The 21959-nt window shown below is 40.2% G+C and overlaps 1 protein-coding gene and 1 pseudogene across 5 annotated transcripts in view; one reads left to right on the top strand and one right to left on the bottom strand.

Moving 5' to 3' along the window:
- The window catches only part of SIK3 (SIK family kinase 3), a 245049-nt gene that overhangs the window by 19349 nt on the left and 203741 nt on the right, over positions 1–21959 (top strand). The gene's annotated exons all lie outside the window — the stretch shown is intronic.
- Positions 14329–14404, bottom strand: LOC118013566 (annotated as a pseudogene).

Below are 21959 nucleotides of genomic sequence, written 5' to 3'. Positions count from 1 at the left end.
AGAGAGAGCATGAGAGGGGGGAGGGTCAGAGGGAGAAGCAGACTCCCCGCCGAGCAGGGAGCCCGATGCGGGACTCGATCCCGGGACTCCAGGATCATGACCTGAGCCGAAGGCAGTCGCTTAACCAACGGAGCCACCCAGGCGCCCCAGGTGGTTGGCTTTTGTGTTTGACTGGAGATTTGCTCCAAGGAAAGCAAATAGCAGTTGGAAAAAGGGAGAAGGGAAGAGAAGGATTCAGCAAATTTCTGTATGCTTTCATTGAAGAGGTTTCCCAGTTAGAAAGCTTTTGTAAGCTTGACCTTCTTGTACGGAAGTAACCCAGAGTTTCATCAGGTATTCCATTGAGGTTTTAGAGCTCTGTGCCAGAAGGTGAGAACCAAGGCTGGATGTGAAAGGAATATTCAGAGTTTGAAGCTCATAGTCAACAAAGTGCTACTTCATAGGCTGGGTCCAAAAATAACCTGCCTGCCGTAGGAGAGCGAGCATGGAGGTAGCGCCTACTGCTGTTTGGAGCGGTGTTGTAGGTCCTGTTACGTCATCCCAGCTTGATTACAGTCAAGTTTAAGGCAATATCATTGAAAACTTAGGTTTGGGAGAGTGTTGCCTCCGTCAGTCTTACCCCATGGAAGAGTTATTTTACAAGGTTTGGAAGGAGTACTTTTCTGCCACATTGGAGGATATTAACATAATTTACTCTCATCTAAATAGGGGGTTGGCCTGCATCATAGCCTTCTAGTCGTTGAGTCGCAGATTAATGATTTGCATGGATCCTGTGGTCAGTCTTCAGTAATTAAGAGACAGAACTTAGTCTTTGGTTCGGAAAAGTTAGCATTGGAATGGATCCCTGAACCAGCCCTGAAAGTAGGAAATGTTATGATCCAGAGGTCCCTTCTAGGGCACACAGTAGAACTCTGAAGACAGTAAGTTTTAGGAGTTTATAAATAATGTTGAGTGTGGAAGTGCATAGCACACAGACGTAAAATTAGCAAGTCAGGAAGTTTGTTTGTTTGTTTTAAAGATTTTATTTATTTATTTGACAGAGAAAGACACAGCGAGAGAGGGAACACAAGCAGGGGGAGTGGGAGAGGGAGAAGCAGGCTCCCCGCTGAGCAGGGAGCCCGATGCGGGACTCGATCCCAGGATCCTGGGATCATGACCGAGCCGAAGGCAGACACTTAATGACTGAGCCACCCAGGCACCCCAGGAAGTTTGACTAGAAGGAATAAATTAACTCTAGTCACTTGATGGAATGAGATCATGGAAGGGAACATAGTTTGTGTTAGGCGGTGGTAACTGAGATGTTGAGGCTGGCCCAGGAAATGAGTTGTCAGGTGTGCCGTCATCCTCATTAATGGTTCCTATTATTTCTTAGGTTTATAGTTGTACGAAGAGATGATTTTTCCAACCCCATCTAGGGGTTCAAAAATTTACAAGCTACAAAAGAGTGAAATACAGAGAAAAGTTTCCTGCCCACACATACCCTATAACCATTCAGATCTCTTTCCCATAGACAATCAATATTCAGTGTCTTACATATCCTGAGATATTTTATGTGTATATAAGTAAATGTGTATATCTATTTACTGTGCTCCTCTTTAAAAACAAATTGTAGTAAATTCTACACACTAGTCTGTGTCTTTTTTCACTATTCTATCTTGAGGATTATTACATGGAACTATGTAAGGAGTTTTCTGATTAAGAAGAAATGCTTTACAGTATTCCCATGAAAGAATGTTATCATTTGTTTTTTTAAGTTGGTCCCCTTGTGGATGACTGAGTTATATTGAATCTTGCTAATATAAATAATACTAGAGGATTTTAAGAAATATATTACGGTTTTATATTCAAAAGTAAATGGTTTAAGTCATAGTAGAAACTTCTTACGGTGTAATAGTATCTCAGATCTGTATAACATGTTCGTAAATGTTGTATTAGAGTCTTACTGCAATCCTGTGAGGTAAGTCCAGCATTTGACGCAGAAGGCAGTAGATATCCCTTCAGAACTAGTTTGAGGGGCAGAGGTAGAGGTAGAAGAAGCAAGGTCTTCTGACTCCCATTGGATATCTTTTCACTTTACCCAAAATGGGGATGTTCCTGCCAGGATGTAGGGAAGTGGTGGTGGGAGAATAATATGAAATAAAACTGGATGAGTCAAGCTTAAGAGAGAGGGATGTACCTGTCATTCTTCAGACCATTTTTTAATTGTTATGTTAATCCCCATACATTACATCATTAGTTCTAGATGTAGTGTTCCATGATTCATTGTGCATAACACCCAGTGCTCCATGCAGAACGTGCCCTCCTTAATACCCATCACCAGGCTAACCCATCCTCCCACCCCCCTCCCCTCTAGAACCCTCAGTTTGTTTTTCAGAGTCCATCGTCTCTCATGGTTCGTCTACCCCTCCGATTCCCCCCCTTCATTCTTCCCCTCCTGCTATCTTCTTTTTTTCTTTAATTTTTTATTGTTATGTTAATCCCCATACATTACATCATTAGTTTTTGATGTAGTGTTCATGATTCATTGTGTATAACACCCAGAGCTCCATGCAGAACGTGCCCTCTTTAATACCCACCACCAGGCTAACCCATCCCCCCACCCCCCTCCCCTCTAGAACCCTCAGTTTGCTTCTCAGAGTCCACAGTCTCTCATGGTTCGTCTCCCCCTCCGATTTCCCCCCCTTCATTCTTCCCCTCCCGCTACCTTCTTCTTCTTCTTCTTCTTTTTTTTTCTTAACATATATTGCATTATTTGTTTCAGAGTGTACCTGTCATTCTAAAATCAGCATCCTGTTTGCCAGGGCAGAGAGGGGCTGGGTATCCGCTTGTGACGCAGACATAGAGGCATCTAGGCACTGGCAGAGCAACATAGGTTGACTGCCACCTTGGAGTATGGGAGAGTAAGGCAAGCCAAAGCGTAGTGGTTCTTAGAGAAACTGGAGGCTCTCAGAGTTCCCTAGGACAGACTGGGGGGAACATTATTTAAGATCTGTTAGGGGAGTGCATTTGGCAGAGGTCATAAAACAGAAACAGGCAATAAACAAAACAGGATTTCTAGAGACCCCAGAGTCAGGGAGGGGATGGTAGTATGCTAATGGCAAGGGAATGGCTGTAATGTTGCTCGTTTTTGGCTTCAAACCTGAGTACTGGGAGAGGGGCTTCTTCTAGAGACTAGGTGATGAAAATATAAGAGGGTAGGTAAGGCAGCCAACATCTGGACTGGAGAGAGTGAGCATCATGGAGGACAAAATCAGCATGATTCATGCTTTCGTCATATGGTTAACTATTTGGAAATTTGGGCGCCTGGGTGGCTCAGTTGGTTAAGCGACTGCCTTCGGCTCAGGTCATGATCCTGGAGTCCCGGGATCGAGTCCCGCATCGGGCTCCCTGCTCGGCGGGGAGTCTGCTTCTCCCTCTGACCCTTCTCTCTCTCATGTACGTTCTCTCTCACTCATTCTCTCTCTCTCGAATAAATAAATAAAATCTTAAAAAAAAATACTATTTGGAAATTTGAGTATAGGCCTGGGTTATTAGTCTTCCATCATAATTACCATATGCTAAGTGCTTACCGTGTTCCGGATACTTAATATAATGCAGGCTAACCTCTCAACAACCTTGCAAAGAATCTGTTGTTACACCTAGTTGAGGAAGCCTGAGGTTCGATTATGTAACTTGTCCAAGGTCATATATCTTTTTAGTGGTAGAGTTATAAGTAGGTCAGCATGACTCCAGTGCTTTTTGTTCTTTCCATGATACTAGGCATTAGGCACCAAAACTGAACAATGGAATTCTAAATAACCAGAATTCTGTCACTGTCATTGTAACTGTTAATATGTAACCAGGTACCTTGCCTGTTACAGATGCTTTAGGCTGAAAGAGTGGAAGGAATGCTAGGGAAAAAAACGACCCGTGGAGATGCTAAGAACTGACCAGACTCACTCTGAATAAGCATATAATTTAAATTAAAGTCGTGCTCTTGCCATGCATGTGTAGCTTTAAGTAAAATTCTCCAGTGTCCTCGTCCCGCATTAGATTGCTCTTTCTGAAGTCTTCTCTGTAGAGATAATATAGCTGCCAGAAGACTGTAGCTGGGGGTAGCCAGGACCTAGAACTTTTTTGTGGTAGAATGTCTGGGGAATCAATATACAATAAGACCACTCACTGTAATTATGAATTCTCCTATTGTGAAGTTTGAGGGAGAGTCAGAATCTTCTTGACTTAACAGATTTTGGCTTATAAACTTCAGACTCAACTAGATTTTATTCCCCTCAATCCTTTAACATTATCCTGCAAAATATTGGAGAATACTTACCGGATAATTCTTTTGACTTACTTCAACGACCATTGTGAGGGAGTGTTAATATGGGAGGTTGACAGTTTGGTGAAATAATCACCTGGAAGCTGTGATTCAGCATTAGTCACTGGCCTTTCTGCTAGGTTACACTCCCCTATCCCTCAACTTAATTGTGGTGAGTCTCAGGCATTTGATTACACAATATCAAAGAAACTGACCTTAGTGATAACCCAGGAACATTTCCAGATAGTAAAAATATTCAGGGAAAGAAATTCATCTGCATTAGCTAGTGGTATTAGTTCTCTAGAGAAATGTTAGTACATTTTCCAGGTTATGTCCTAGAATATTACAAGGATGAATGACCATCTTAGGAAAAATGGCCATTTGCACCGTTAGTGTTCTTAAAAAGCGGAAGTGCAACTGAATGTGCTTTCTGTATATGTTCATTTTTGTACTTAATAATATGGGATCAGTTTTACATCTCTCTTGGCTAACTTGTAAAGCCATGGATGATTTGGGTTCAGTGTACCTGTTTTACCTAATTTCTCACCATTATGTGTTTCCTCACTGTCTCATGAAATTGCCACGTTTAATCTTTCATTAAAACATTTTTTTTTTCTGGAATGCCTGTTCTTTGTTTCTTCCCTTCTTTCCTTTCTTCTATTTATCCTTCTAGTCATCCACCAATATTTGAGTGTCTGCTGTGTTCCAGGCACTGTAGCAGGCATTGAGATGGGAGTGGTGAACAAGAGAAAGCCATGGTCTCTGCCCACAGGAGCTTACAGTCTATCCTGGTGTTACTGGTTCCTAACCTGACCTGCCTTCAAGGTTTAGCTATTCTTCTGACCTTTATATAATCCTCCTGGACTTCTTTAGCCCTCGCTGACCCATCTCTTCCATGAGCTACAGTACTTTAAATTTGATTCACACAATGTAGTGCTTAGTGACATCTCATACTGTGGGCTGATTGTTGAAGTGTCTTAGTCTCATCTTACCAGCTAGAGTGTAAGTTCCTTTTTTTTTTTTAATTTTAAGATTTTATTTATTTATTTGACAGAGAGAGACACAGCGAGAGAGGGAACACAAGCAGGGGGAGTGGGAGAGGGAGAAGCAGGCTCTCTGCAGAGCAGGGAGCCCGATGAGGGGCTCGATCCCAGGACCCTGGGATCATGACCTGAGCCAAAGGCAGACGCTAATGCCTGAGCCACCAGGCACCCCCTGGAGCGTAAGTTCCTTAAAGGCAGAGGCAGTCCTGTCCTTTTTTTCCTCCATAACCCTGAGCCCAAGAAAGTGGGTGAAAGAAGTGTTTTGATTCACCCTGCCCTGCTGAATGTCCAAGTTACATTAGAAGTCATTGTGACGGTTATGCTTTTATATTTTTTAATTTTTATTTCTAAAAAAGATTTATTTATTTATTTTAGAGAGAGCAAGCGAGCAGGGAGAGGGGCAGAGAGAGAAGGAAAGAATCTCACGCAGAGCTGAGCGCAGAGCCCGATGCGGGGCTTGATCTCACAACCCGAGATCATGACCTGAGCTGAAATCAGGAGTCGGATGTTGCCAGCTGAGCCACCCAGGCACTCCTATGCTTTTGTTAAAAAAAATTTAATCTTCCCAGTTGTTTGCCTGTTTGCTGTTTCTCTTAATCTGTGTTGAAGATGAACGAAAATGACTCCACTGATTCACTATCCGCATTTGTATTATTTTCTTTTTTTTTTATTTTTTTTTTAAAGATTTTATTTATTTATTTGAGAGAGAGAATGAGACAGAGAGAGAGAGCACGAGATGGGGGAGGGTCAGAGGGAGAAGCAGACTCCCTGCCGAGCAGGGAGCCCGATGCGGGACTCGATCCAGGGACTCCAGGATCATGACCCGAGCCGAAGGCAGTCGCTTAACCAACTGAGCCACCCAGGCGCCCTGCATTTGTATTATTTTCTAGTGGGGAATTTGTATTTGAGCTGATATTGCACACCTTCTTATCTGGTTCCCCTTGTGACTAATGAGGGATGAAGTTCCTGGCTAATGTTGATCTCTTAGCACTCTGCTTGTAATCTTTTAGGCTTAGATGTCCCACCAACTATTTATTAACTCACTTAAAATGGGAAGCAGATAGTGTTGTAAATTAAAATTTAAAATTGAGCTCCTCAAAAAGATTAATACAAATGGGAAATAATCTCTTAATGGGGCCTACATTATTTATATTTATATAATGTTAGAACTCAAAACTCTTCCTGAGTAATAAGTGAAATATGGCAACTTCACTGTAAAGGAAGGAGGCTGGATCATTGAATTAAATGTTTTTCTGAATGTGCTAAAAGCTCTGAGGTAATGGCACTTCAGTGTTGGGAATAAGAAGGAATATTTTCTTTATTGAGGAGGAGAGCAGAAGGTACTGGGAAAAGGAAATGCTTGTCTGCCTACACTTAAAAATTGAGACGATGAGTGTATTGAATTGAAGACCATGGAGCAGGAGAAAAGGAAACCATTTTTCCTCTTGAAGTAATCCTAGTTCCTGACTTGAACAAACTGACTGTTAAAAAGAATTACACGACAATAGGGAGATTTGAACATTGACTGATATTTGATGTCAAGCAATTACAATCTTTTTAGGTGGAATGATAATATCGTGGTTATTTTCAAAAGAAAGAGTACTCACCTTAAGAAATATATGCTGAAGTACAGAGGGATAACATAATATGGTATCTGGGGTCTGCTGAGGAGAGGAAGAAGTGGTCAGGAGTCTAGAGTCCAGTGGCCATTTATTTATAATTGTTGTGGCTGGCTGATGGGTCCAGGAGGACCATTATATTGTTTCTCTCTACTCGTGTAGGTTTAAAAGTTTCCATAATAAAAACGAAAAAGAGGGCGCCTGGGTGGCTCAGTCGGTTAAGCGACTGCCTTCGGCTCAGGTCATGATCCCAGGGTCCTGGGATCGAGTCCCACATCGGGCTCCCGGCTCAGCGGGGAGCCTGCTTCTCCCTCTGACCCTCTCCTCTCTCATGCTGTTTCTCTCTCGCTCACTCTCTAATAAATAAATAAATAAATAAAATCTTAAAAAAAAAAAAAAGAAACGAAAAAGAACTGCACAGAAAACCAAACGCCCAGCAACTTAGAGGTAGAAGTGTCAAACCTTCCCTTCTGCCTTCTTCCAGCTTGACTCCAGATAGGACAAGTAAGTGCCCAGATTGCTGCCGACGTTGCCCAGATGGAATGCAGTGCAGCTTTCCGTCCCTTCAAGTTTGAATCTGTCCGTAGTGCAGCATCACTGAGAGAGCTACAGTGTGGGAAGTTACGACAGAAGTCATTCTATCTGTAAGATGCGTCTTTTTATGTAGGTGAAGGTAGTAAGGTTTAAAAAGCAAAATATAATTAGAGAATAGGAAAATAACGGCATAAAATTAAATGCCATATTTTATAGTGCTGATTAAGCACCGAAAGAACACTGGATTAAGGATAAGAAGTTTTGTTTGTTTGTTTGTTTGTTTGTTTTTCAGGATAAGCAAAATTTTTATTAGGCCAGTGGACTTTGGGATCACCTTTAAACAAAATATAGGAGTTGGATTGCTGATTGCTGAGTATGGGGACAGCATGTCTAGGGAAGGAAAATACTATGTTTGAGGGAGAGTGGATGAATTTGGATTGGTGTATTTTATTAATTAATTATTTTAAAAATATTTAAGTAATCTCTACTCCTGATGTGGAGTTTGAACTCATGACCCCGAGATTAGGAGCTGCATGCTCTTTTGACTGAGCCAGCCAGGAACCCCTTATTTTATCATCATCATCATCATCATCATCGTTTTAAAGATTTAATTTAATTTTTTATTTTTTAAAAAAATTTTGTCAGAGAGAGAGGGAAAGAGTGTGTGCACGAGAGCGAGAGAGAGCACAAGCAGGGGGAGTGGCAGACAGAGGAAGTAGCAGGCTCCCCGCTGAGCAGGGATCCCGACGCGGGGCTCGATCCCGGGACCCTGGGATCATGACCTGAGCTGAAGGCAGACTCTTAACCGACTGAGCCACCCGGGCGTCCCTAAAGATTTTATTTTTAAGTAGTCTCTACACCCACTGTGGGGCTCAAACTCACAACCCCAAGATCAAGAGTTGCATGCTCTGCAGATTGAGCCAGCCAGGCACCCCTAGATTGGTATATTTTAGATAAATTGGATGGGCTGGGTTCATAAAGGACATGATTTTTTAGCTGAGGCATTTGGACTTGATCTTATAGGCTATAGGGAGCCATTTTTGACTCTTAAGGTACCTAATTATTAATTTGATTTGATGATAATATAGTATATTATTAGTTGCATGCTTTTGCACAGAGAATATAACTTGACTATATGATTTTAAAATTCTTTTTCACATAAATTCTTTATTTCTGTAGTGCCCCAAAGGACTATTCAGGGACCAGAATTAATATTTCTATTTTTAAAAAGGGAGGGAGGTGCCTGGGTGATTTAGTCAGTTAGGCATCTGCCTTCGGCTCAGGTCATGATCCCAGGGTCCTAGGATCGAGTCCCACATCGGGATCCCTGCTGAGCAGGGGAGTCTGCTTCTCCCTCTCCCTCTGCTGCTCCCCCTGCTTGTTCTCTCTCTCTCTGTCAAATAAATAAATAAAATCTTTAAAAAAAAATAAAAGGGACATCGAGGTACTCAGAGTTAGTGACCTTAATAAAATGTGAGTGAGTCATTGGCAGATCTGGGTTCAGATCTGATATATTGGGTTCTGAGCTCCTTCTACACACTTTACTTATTTAAAAGTAATTGTTTTCCACACAACTGGTTTTCTTTTTTGAGATGTGTGGTACATATAGGTAATGTTGACCCTAGGCATTTCTTGCCTTTTCTTACCTACCTTCTTCCTGGGAATATATATATTTGTTCTTTATTTTTTATGTGGTTCTAGCCAGTTTTTCCCCAGCAGTTCAAGACCCAGCACTTTTTTCCCCCCGTCCTGCCAGTTTGTTGGGTGGTAGTTTGATTGCCATTGATAAATCTGCCCACTGTAATGTTATGCCCCGGACTCATGCTTCTGATTGCTACCGCTATGTATCCTGTTTCCCTTCTGCCCCTGCAGTTTATAAAATGGGATAATAATCCCAGCCTTTTCTGAGCTTCTTTGTAAGAGTGTCAAGATTTGAAACTAATCTAGTGGAAGGTACTATAAACATCTTTTTTTTTTTTTTAAAAGATTTTATTTATTTATTTGAGACAGAGAATGAGAGAGACAGAGAGCACATGAGAGGGGGGAGGGTCAGAGGGAGAAGCAGGCTCCCCGCCGAGCAGGGAGCCCGATGCGGGACTCGATCCCAGGACTCCAGGATCATGACCCGAGCCGAAGGCAGTCGCTCAACCAACTGAGCCACCCAGGCACCCGGTACTATAAACATCTTAAGAAACACTATAATTTTATAGATTTCCCCCCCAAAATAACATTTTAATCAACTTAAGACATAATTTGCATTCAATAAAATTGAACCATTTTAAGTATACAATTTGCATTTTGACAAATATATACAGTCATGTAATGACCACACTATCAACATGTAGAACTTTGCTATTATCCCAAAAAGTTCCTTTAGTGCCCTTTGCATTCATTCCCACTCCCGCCTTCAGCCCCAGAAAACCCCTAATTTGCTCTCACTATAGGTTATCTTTGCCTATTCTGGAATTTCATGTAAATGACCTTAACCAGGAGGTTTCAGCATCTGTTCACTGTTGGGAGTGCCTGGGTGGCTCATTCAGGTAAGCTCAGGTCATGATCCCAGTGTCCTCCTCAGCAGGAGTCTGCTTCTCCTTTTCTCTCTGCCCTTCCCTGTGCTCATGCATGTGCTCTCTCTCTTTCTCAAATAAGTAAAATCTTAAAAAAAAAAAAAAAAAAAGATTCATTCACTGTTGTTGTCTCTATCAGTAGTTTGTTACTTTTTATTGCTGAGTGGTGAATCTGAGTAATGTTTCATTATATGGCTATAACAGGATTTGTTTATCCATTTTTCTATTGATGAACATGTGAATTGTTTCTAGTTTTTGGCTATTGTGAATAAAGCTACTAGGGACTTGATGTGGAACTTTGGGTAGACTTATGTTTTCATTTCTCTTGGGTAAACACCTTGGAGTGGGAGGACTGGGTCATATGGCTGGTAGGTGTGTGTTTAGCTTTTTAAGAAGCTGCCGAATTGTCTTCCAAGGTGGCTGTATAAATTTACATTCTGTCTAGCAGTGTATGAGGGTTCTAGTTGCTCCATATCCTCACCAACGCTAGGATGAGAAAATTTTTGCCCTTCTGATAGTTGTATATGCTATCTTGTGCTTTATTTAAATTTACATTTTTTTCATGACTAATGATATTGACATCTTCTCATGGACTGACTTGCTAGCTGTATATCTTTGGTGAAGTAGTTGTTCAAAACTTTTGCCTGTTTTTAAAAATTGGGTGGTTTATTTTTTTAATGTTGAGTTTTGAGAATTCTTTGTATATTCTGCACTGATCTTAGCCAAAAGGCCGAGAAGCAATGAGAATTCTTTGTATATTCTGGACACAAGTCATTTATCAGATAAATGCTTTGCAAAGATTTTCTTCCATTCTGCAGCTTATCTTTTCATCCCCTCAACAGTGTCTTTTAAGAGCAAGAATTTTTATTGAGTTCCAGTTTGTCCATTTGCTCTTTTATAAAATTGTGCTTTTGGCATTTAGTCTTCATCCTGTCTTTTCATTTTTTAAGGTAATAAATTCGTTTGGAATTTATCAGACCAAACCAAGGCAGGAAGTCAAACCATATTTCATTTTTATGTTGGGTAAGAATCACTAGAGACAAATTATTTTCTATGGGATCGATTCCTGAATTTTCTCAAGCACAAATTTTCTAGCAATTAGAAGTCAAATGCAGTGCAGATATATTACTTTTTATTTTTTTTTATTATTATTTTTTAAGATTTTATTTATTTGAGAGAGAGAAGGAGAGACAGTGAGAGAGTACAACCGGGGAGGAGAGGGAGAAGCAGGTTCTCTACAGAGCAGGGAGCCCAATGCGGGGCTCGATCCCAGGACCCTGGGATCATGATCTGAGCCGAAGGCAGACACTTAACCGACTGAGCCACCCAGGCACCCCTACTTTTTTTTTTTTATAAGATTTTATTTATTTATTTGACAGAGAGACAGCGAGAGAGGGAACAAGCAGGGGGAGTGGGAGAGGGAGAAGCAGGCTTCCTGCCCAGCAGGGAGCCCGATGCGGGGCTCAATCCCAGGACCGGAGCTGAAGGCAGATGCTTAACTGACTGAGCCACCCAGGCGCCCCACAGATATGTTACTTAATAATATTTTGAGTGTTTCCAGAGAACTCAATTTGTAAGCTGTTTAATTACTAATTAATTACCCATCCTTTTCTGTGAAAGAACGTAAGTTCTATTTTAAAAAGGTGCTTTTTCTAAAGGGGCTGCTGTAGGTATAAGAATCCACAAATCAAGATCTGTGTAGTAGCTAATAATCATAAAGTATAAAGTTCATTAAGAGAACATACCTAATTTGTGGTACTGCTTATCAGTAGAAAAGAAATGTAAGCTCTTGTTAAATCCTAACCTACTACTGAGGATAAAATGCCTTGTAGCTGAATTGGAGGAGTGGTGAACCAGCCTTTATTATCCAGTTTTGAGAGTCAGTTGTCTCCAAGAATGAAGAAAAAGGAGTTAAGATTGGGAGGCAGTAAATAGTATGCTGTTTCCATTTCAAATACTTTAAGAGATAATGGCAAAGGCATAAGGTTGTATAATTTTTGGTGTCTCATGATAATGAAGTATGTTATAAATTAGATAAAACAGGCACTCTCAGTTGTTTAAAAAAATTTCTTGGTAGTTACTGACAGATTATACTGGAGAGGAAGCTTGAGTCTCAGCACAGAGGTGATTTCAGTATTACAAATACTGAAGGACTTTGACCTTTGTTCTGAACCTGCTTTCTCTTGATCGGTCTCTCTATGAATTCTCAATGCTGCACTCTTACTGCATGCTTTTCCTAGACCTTCTTGATACCATGCTCGCGGGTATATGATAAAATTATCAGTGTACCTGAAGAGGTTTTTTTGGCTGAATACAAGACACGGAGTGTGCAATATCTAACATTACTGACAAGGTATGTCCTTCTCTTAAAAGACGAGAAATCTTAAGAGCCTTAACTAAGAATTTAAAACCTGGGTATGCTGTCCTCCTGATCATTTCTTTTTCACTCACATCTTTTTTTGGCAAATCAAAAAATTTGGCCAGAGGGATTGTTTACCTTTTGAAAAAAGAAACTAGATCCTGCAGTTTGTTTTGGTTGCAAATATCCGGGCAGCTGAATTTACATTGAGCAGAAGATGTTGCCCTGCTTAGTGGATGCTCTAGAAACCAAGAGACTCTGCCTGTTACATGTATGGTGAAAGGTAATGAATCTATTCTTTCCTTTGTGGGGAGAATGCCAACCTCACTAATTTATGGCTTCATTGTAGTTATGTTCGTATCTTCTGAGACATGGCTACTGATTGTTTTAGATTCATCATGTTTGAGTGACAGTTTTAGGGAAAGGGGAGGGTATTTAGTTCCAAGAACTGGTGGTTTTTATCACTTTAATCAATTCAGGTCTAATGACATGAAGAATAGTTAGTATTGGGCAGATGTACATGTAGTACATTTTGTTAAGTGTAAGTAGTAAAAAAAAAAAACCAAAAAACAACAACCTTTAAGTAGTCATGTAATTCATTATAGTAGCTGAAAATTTTGTGTAACAAACCAGTAAAGCTACTTTCTGATTCGCACAGAGCAGAAGAATTTAATATTCTAACTTCAGCAAAAGGCAACTAAAAAGCAACTTGAACCACTTTATGTGGCTTTCAATATGTAAGAATACTTTTTTCATCTTTCCTTGTATGTTTTACTTCTTAGTCATTTACTTCCAGTAGTTTCCAAATTAGTTGAGGGAATTCAGGTGGTAACCGAGTTCCCTGTAGTACAGGATTTTCCTGCTGTGTATGTGAACCACTTTTTCTGGAAAAACCCTTCCATTGGCAGTCTTCTTGAGGGCATGTACTTCTCTACACTTAGTGATTTGGGGGCTGAAGCCTGTGTTTAGTCAGAGATGACAAATGGCTGAAAAAAATTTTTTTTCCAGTTTAGTGACCGAGAAATGATTCAGAATTGAAACTGAAGTGAATATGGAGTTACTTGCAGTTACTCTTCTACAGTTGCTGTCTGTTACTATTAGGCATATTTTGGACATGTGGTTTCCATTTCGATATTCTGTGTTATGTTGCTAAATTTCTTGTCTGGTTTAGACACTGCTTTTGGAAATTAGGTTGGAACTAGCTTTGAACAGAGGGCCACTAGAAATTGAACATTGTGGTCCCTTTGGGGAGGAGAAGTTGGCATATTTTTACTTAAAGGATTTTTAGGAAAGTTTTGATAACAAAAATATATTTTCCAGATGTTATAAGCTTTTGGGGTTAAGTCCTTGTTGAGAAAACCAGGAAGCTTGTGAAAATGTTTGCCTTTAAAGTTAAAACTCTCAGTACTTTTTTCTTTTATAATTAAACAGAGGTAAGTTAAAAAAAAAAAAAAGCATGTTCATTGTAAAGAGTTCAGTGTATAGAAATTTATGAAGGAAAAAGTGCTTGCTCCACTCCCGATTTTACTCTCTAGAAATAACTGTTAACAGTTTGGTATATGTTCTTCCATATCTTTTTCAGTGCACATGCAAATATTTGTAGGTGGATTTGGGGGGTTTATTTTATTTTGTGCTATTGCAGCTTTTATAATTCAGTCTCTTTACATATATAAAATCTACTTTACTTTCCCCCACCCCCCACTTTTCTGTTAGTTTTTTGAAATGTTACTATTCATTTTCTTAATCATGTGTAGGACTTTAAAAAGTCCTATATGGTTATTAATGCTTCATTATGTATGGTGTAAGTATTTTCTCTCGTATAATTTGTCTTAACTTTTAACTTTTGTGGTATATCTTTTGTTATTTAAAAGGTTTTATTTTACTTATTTTTTTTTTACATGTCTGTATAAAAAATATGGAACATTTCACGAATTTGTGTGTCATCCTTGTGCAGGGGCCATGCTCATCCTCTCTGTATTGTTCTGCTGGGACTTCTGGGTTTTATGGTATTCTCAGGAGTGCAGGTACCCATCTGAACAATAAAAGTTCTCTAAGTTTTCTTCTAGTGCTTTGTAAATTTATTTTTAATATTTAGGTTTTAAATCCACTTGGAATGTATTTTCAGTATAATGTGAGATAAGGATCTGGATTTAAAAAAAAATTTTGGTAGTCAGTTGTCCTAATAGTTTATCACTTACATACTTATTTGAAATGGTCTTGTTAACATAGAATCTTATTTATTTAAAAAGATTTTATTTTTAATGTAATCTCGGCACCTGATGTAGGGCTTGAACTTACAACCCCGAGATCAAGAGTTGCATGCTCTACCTGCTGAACCAGCCAGGCGCCCCTTAACATATACTTTTGACAGACGGTGCTTATCTGTGTACCTGTACTACATGTTTTAATTATAGTCACTTTAGAGAATATTTTGAAATTTCTTTAACTATTACAGTTGATTCTCCCTCTCTTTTTAAAGTAGACTAATCATAATCATGAGCAAATAATAATTTGGACTCTCCCAATGCTTATGCTCCTTTTTTAGTGACAATGTTGAAGAATAGTTATGGTGATAATAATACCATCTAATATAGTGTTTCTCAACTTTATGTGTGCAGAAATTACCTGAGGGATCTTATTAAAATGCTGATTCAAGCAATTGTGCTACTAGATGTTTACCCAAAGAATAAGGAATACTAATTCAAAGGGATAAATGCACCCCGATGTGCACCGCAGCATTATCTACAATAGCCAAATTATGGAAACAGCCCAAGTGTCCATTGACTGATGAATGGATAAAGAAGATGTGGTGTGTGTGTATGTATGTATATATATATTTTTTTTTTTTCACACACACACACAATGGAATATTACTCAGCCATAAAAAAGAATGAAATCTTGCTATTTGCAATGACACAGATGGAGCTAGAGGGCATAAGGCTAAGTGAAATAAGGCAGAGAAAGACAAACCATACGGTTTCACTCATGTGGAATTTAAGAAACAAAACAAGCGGGCAAAGGGAAAAAAGAGAGAAGGAAATCAAGAAATAGACTCTTAACTATAGAGAACAAACTGCAGGTTGTGGGGGATCGGTGAAATAAGTGAAGGGGATTAAGGAGTGCACTTGTGATGAGCGCTGGGTCTTGTATTTAATTGTCGGATCACTGTATTGTACACCTGAAACTAATATTACACTGTATGTTAACTAACTGAAATTTAAATAAAAACTTAAAAAAAAAAAAAGATGGTGTGTCAAGAAAAATGCAGACTCAGTAGGTCTGGGGTAGGCCTGAGAGTCTGCATTTCTGACAAGACCCCATGTGATGTTGATTTATAGGTTTATAGACCTTTGAGTAACAGGGGGCTAATATTTGTTACACTTAATTCCAGTCACTGTTCTTAGTGCTTTATGTGTATGAACTCAGTTAATCTTCTTAACTCCACGATGATGATGATCTCCTAGTTTACCAGTAGAGAAACAGATTTGGAGAAGTTTATGACTTGATCACAAGTCATAAGACATTACCAGTAGGTAGAAGAGCCAGACCCAGCCCAGGCAGAGTTGGCACCCTAAATTTCTTGAATAGATTTCCTCACCAATATCGGACATTATTTTCTCTTGCGTGACTCAAATGGTAATACCTTTAGTTTTTGTTCTAAATTAGTAGACTTTATTTTTTGAGCAGATTTATAAAAGTTGAACAGAAAGTACAGAGAGTTCCAGATATCCCTTTACCTCCGTCCTTCCCCCTTTTCCCCTAATATTAACATCTTGTATTAGTGGGGTACATTTGTTACAGTTGATGAGCTGATACTGATATGTTATTATTAATTAAAGTCTGTAGTTTACATTAGGGTCCACATTTATTTTGTATAGTTCTGTGGGTTTGGACAAATGCATGATGTCATGTATCTACCATTATAGTATCACAAAGAATAGTTTCACTGCCTTAGGCATTTCCCCTGCTCCCCCCAGTCATCTCCTTCCCTCTCCCTCCATAATTTTTCTTTTTCCAGAATGTGATATAGTTGGAATGGTACATTAGGTAGCCTCTTCAGATTGGCTACTTTTTACTTAGCAGTGTGCATTTAAGCTTCCTTCCCGTCTCTTTGTGGCTTGATAGCTCCATTCTTTTTATCACTGGATAGTATTCTCTTCTCTGGATGTACCCTAGTTTATCCACTTACCTACTGAAGAACATCTGGATTACTTCCACATTTTGGCAGTTATGAATAAAGCCGCTGTAAAATCCACGTGCGCATTTCAACTCTTTGGGTAAATACAAAGGAGCGTGATTGTTGGATCATATGGTAAGAGTACATTTAGTTTTGTAAGAAACCACCAGACTGTCTTCCAAAGTGGCCGTTTGGTTTTGCATTCTCACCAGCAGTGAATGAGAGTTCCTGTTGCTCCACGGCCTTGCTAGCATTTGGTGTTGTCGGGGCTTTGGATTTTTGCCACTCTAATAGGGGTGAGCCGTATCTCATTGTGGTTTTAATTTGCAATTCCCCAGTGACATAGGATGTTGAGCATCTTTTCACATGCTTAGTTGCTATCTGTGTATATCTTCTTTGGTGAGGTTTAGATCTTTTGCCCATTTTTTAATTGTTTTCTGTGGTGGTTGGTTGTTTTTTTAGTATTGCGTTTTAAGAGTTCTTAGAATATTTTGGATACCTGTCCTTAAATCAGATATATGCATGGGTGGTTTCTTTCTTTTTTTTTTTTTTTTTTTATCAGATACATGTTTTGCAAAGATTTTCTCGCAGGTTTTGGCTTGTCTGTGTCTTTAGTTTTTACCATTATGGTGATGCTTGCCCTCGAATTGTAACAGATAATCATCAAGTTAAGAAAGTTTCCTCTTTTTTGTCTTTCTGAGAGCTTTTTTTCAGGAATGGTATTCAGGGAGTCTTTGAAAATTATTTGACTAAATAAATAGATGAAGCTTTGTTATTAGCAAGGCATGCCTGTTTTATTCTGGATACTTAACAACACATTCCTTATGGTGCTGTATTTAAGAATGTAACTGAAAATTTAATTCCTGGTCCTTATAAATAGTTTACTCTTACTCCTTCCCTGATCGCTTGTCTTTTTAATGTTTACGTTGGTTGCTTGTCCAACATCCTCATCTCATTCTGGCTTGATCTTTACTTCAGCTGTCTGTCTCTCCACTTGTCTGTAGCAATCTATTCCTGGGGCCGGTCAGACTGCCACCTCTGAAATCATAAATTTGGAAATTTGCTCTGTGAACACAGTTTCCTGTCTTTTTAGTTCTGCCACTTGCTGAACTTACTCTCCGATTTCACGGAGGCCTCCAACCCCTGAAATCTTGCCTGTCTCCAAATGTATGACATTCTTCCTGGCATCACTTTCGTCCACGTGGACATAGTTGGTCACTTTCAATGAGTCATACGTATCCTCAGTTCTTCTGTCCCCCACGCCATACCCATCTCCAGCTGTGGATTAACAATGCTGCCCATTTTCTGTGTTCCCGCTTTAGGGCCTGAAGAAATGATGGAATCGTGTTTATTTGTTCAGTTACCAGCATGTGAGTTCTGCCCTCATCTGTGCTTCTTATTCTTGTTAGTAGCCCTCTTTGCCTGTAGCTGATTTCTTTTCTCCTTCACCAGAATGACTGTTCTTTCCAAATCTTGACCCATTTTTGGTGAGCTCACGCTCACCTCCCTCTATCACAGAAGACCCCATAGTCCAGTAAAGTGACCCTAAAAAAAAAAAAGAAAATTCATGGGGCGCCTGGGTGGCTCAGTCGCTAAGCGTCTGCCTTCGGCTCAGGTCATGATCCCGGGGTCCCGGGATCGAGCCCCACATCGGGCTCCCTGCTCCGAGGGAAAGCTGCTTCTCCCTCTCCCACTCCCCCTGCTTGTGTTCCCTCTCTTGCTGTGTCTCTCTCTGTCAAAGAAATAAATAAAATCTTTAAAAAAAAAAAAAAGAAAGAAAAACCCAGAAATCTGTTATTTCTTGTATCATACCTTCTGTTACTCAGATAAAGATAAAATTCCTAAGTTTCACATGCCCTTTTTAGTTGTCCAGTCTCCTCTCTCGCCTCTCTGAGCCCCAGATTCATTGGCCTTTTGTCAGATTCTTAACATGCCACACTCATTCTTAGCATAGGGTCTTTGTGTCCGTCCTGCCCTCTGACAGACAGTTTTTCTCTTTTGCTTTTTAATTCATATTCATCTTTGGAACTTAATTTATATGTCACTTGCTCAAAGAGGCTTTCCTGACCTTCCATTTGCCTGAAGACAGATTAGATTCCCCCTGAAATAATAGTAATGAGACTAACAATAATAGCAAACATATGATGTTTATTGTGTGCCGGGCACTGTTCTAAATATGGCCTTTTTAAAAAAAGTCTTCACGGCAACCCTCTGGGTTAGATAGATGGGGAAATAAATAGGACCTCTAATTGTCCCCATTTTATAGATGAGGAAACTGAAGTGCCGAGTGTTGAGTCACTTGTCCCAAGTCACATAACCAGTTGGCAGCAGAGCTGGGATCTGCACGCAGCAGTTAGGCCTTGGAGCTCATGCTCTAGACTGCTGTGCTGTAATATAATGCTAATTATGATTGTGTAATTTGGTTAATGTCCACCTTTCTTGGTAGGCTCTCAGTTCCTGGGGTTCAGAGACTGCATCTGTGTGGTTAATTTTTGATCCTCCAGTGCCTAGAACAGCCAGTGGGCTGTGACAGAATGAATCCGCCGACCCTTCCGCTTAACTGAGTAAATAGAAACCTCCGTGAGCGTCTTCAGTTTTCGTCCCTTCTGCTTCCCCACACTCAACCCCCTGGATGGAAAGAATAGGTGCTTGTGTTTATTGCAAAAGTTAATCCCTCTGCCTGTTTACTTTCTCTATCGTAGAAGTCGTATTTGCACTTGGTGGCTAAGAAGAAGTAGTGAAAATGTCCATAAAGTGAGTGTCCTTCATCCTCTCCCTCCCTTCCCGTTCTCACTTTCCAGAGGTGTCGGCTCCGAGCCAGCAAAGTGTGTATCTTCTGAACATGCATGGAGTGTACAGAGTGTATGGTTGCTTATATACACAAGAGGGAGTGTGTGTAATATGCACACTCGTTTGAGTTTGCTTTTGTATTAAAAATTAACTTCTAGTATTGAACTGTAGTTTTGCAAGCTGTCATCATTGAGGGTACACGGGCTCTCTCTGTAATACTTTTTAAAGTGGCATGTGACTCTCCAATGATCTCAAAATAAAAAGTTGAAATAAGAAATTAAATGGTAGAGACCTTTCCCTGTCTGCATATTTATCTCCTTCTTCTAAAGGACTACAGAAGACCCCATTGTATAGATGCGCATTACTTTATTTTACCTTTCCCCTGCTGATGGATTGGTAAGCTCTTGCATTTTTTCATTTTTACCAGCACTGCTGTAGGGGGAACAGCCTTGCATCCATGGCTTTATCCTTGCTCGGGTATATGTGCACAGCCAAGTTTTAGAGGAGAGGGGATCAAAAGATCCATGCGTTTGAAATTTTGATGGAAGTTGGCCGGCTGCTCTCCAAACTGGTTTCTACTTTTCACCAGCAGGTAGGATAGAGCCCGCTCTCTTGCACTCACCTGCACTATCCTGATCCTGTTCCTCCACTTCTTCTTCGGGACTTGAAAAGAAATTAATTATCCTTTTCCATTTAATATCTCTCCTTCTCTCTTGGCTCGCTTCCATCTGCCCATCCTCCAGCAGCTCCTCCATATTGATGAGACTTTTCTTTAGTAACTAAGTGCTTGATCTGTATTTATTTCTCCTTCAGGCAACCTGAAGAGGTAGCTCCTGTTGTTATCCCCATTTTACAGGGAAGGAAACTGAGACATAGAGAAGTTAAGTGACTTGCCCAAGGTCACCCAGAGAGTGAGGAGCTGGGTAATAATGCAGTCGGTCTGACTGCAGAGTCTGTGCTCTTCCCCACCACACTCTCAGAGAGGGTCGGGAGACTATTGCCAGTTGCTCACATCCATCCTGTGGCCTGTTTTTTGTATAACCCAGCTAACATGCTTTTTGCATTTTTAAAGGGTTGTTAAAAAAAAAAAAAAAAGGAAAATATGGGACCATGTGTGACCCACAAAGCCTACAGAAAAGTTTACTTTTCTTAACATTAAATGAGATCGTTCCTGTAAAAGTATTTAGCATAGAGCTGGTACTTAATAATAGCTTAAGAAATGTTAAAGGCATCATTACTGTTTTCTTTTCTTTTTTTTTAATTTTTATTTTTTTATTAAAGATTTTATTTATTTATTCATTAGAGACAGAGAGAGAGAGAGAGAGAGGCAGAGGGAGAAGCAGGCTCCCAAGGAGCAGGGAGCCCGATGCGGGACTCGATCCCAGGACCCTGAGATCATGACCTGAGCCGAAGGCAGACGCTTAACCATCTGAGCCACCCAGGCGCCCAAGGCATCATTACTGTTATTATCAGTGCCTCTCTTTTACCATCCAGCTCTACGTCACCTCTTTCTCCTCCGCACCTACTGCCCTGGCACATCCACTGAACTGCTCTCGGAAGGGTTCTCAGTGCCTTGTTGCTAATCCTATTACTCAATTTAAACTCTGGTTCTATCTGAGTTCTGTGAATCATTTGACACTAACTACCCTATTCTTTTACACATTTCCTTTAGTTTTCAAACCAGGAGTGCCTTTCGTGTTTGCTTTTTCTTCCCTGGTGTTACTACTCCTTCATGAACTCCTTTGCTACTCCGTTTCTCTGCCGGCTTTGTAAGGGATGGGATTCTTCTGGATTCAGTCCTTGGCACTCCCTCCCTCCCTCCCTGTCTTCTGCGCCACTTCCTCTTCTCTTCCCTCATCTGAATCAGGAAGCCCTGCATTTGGGTGAGATTCCATCCTTTTCTGTCTGAGCAGTCTGAACGGTTTACTTCATCTCTTGGTTTTTTTCTCTGTAAGGATGAGGATAGTAGCACCCACCTCAGTGTGTCGATTAGATGAAACCATGTATGTAAAACATTCAAACCGTATCTCATTTACAGCAAGTGCTTAGTAAATAATAGCAACAGGAATAGTAATCATAGTGTAGTTGTGTTGTTATTGTAACTCTGTACCTCTAGCACTCCCACCTTTCTTCAGGTCCACATAAAGCTATTCAGTGGCCTGCTAGAGACCCACACGTGGACACTTCCCCAAACGCTTTAAACTCTGAGTCTTAGTCTTTCTCTGGCTTCAATATTTAGTGGCTGTGGCCTCAAATAAATGACTTATTTTCTTCCAGTCTTAGTTTCTCCATTTTTGAAAGGGCGACGGTAATAGAACTTACCTTCTCAACATCGAATGAGATTGTTCTTGTAAAAGTATTTAGCATAGCGCTGGTATGTAGTAACAGCTTAAGAAGTTAGAGGGACGCTTGGCTGGCTCAGTTGGTAGAGCGTGCGACTCTTGATCTCAGGGTCATGAGTTCGAGCCTTACATTGCAGGGTAGAGTTTACCTAAGAAAAATATTAGAGCCAACACTACGATTATTATCAGTGTTATTATTATTCCTCTTAAAATTTGATCTTCCTTTTGCCC

This window comes from Mirounga leonina, unplaced genomic scaffold (assembly GCF_011800145.1).
Source record: "Mirounga leonina isolate KUSES-001 unplaced genomic scaffold, KU_Mleo_1.0 Mir_153, whole genome shotgun sequence".
Classification (NCBI taxonomy): Eukaryota; Metazoa; Chordata; class Mammalia; order Carnivora; family Phocidae; genus Mirounga; species Mirounga leonina.
This window is presented reverse-complemented; position numbering and strand designations above follow the sequence as displayed.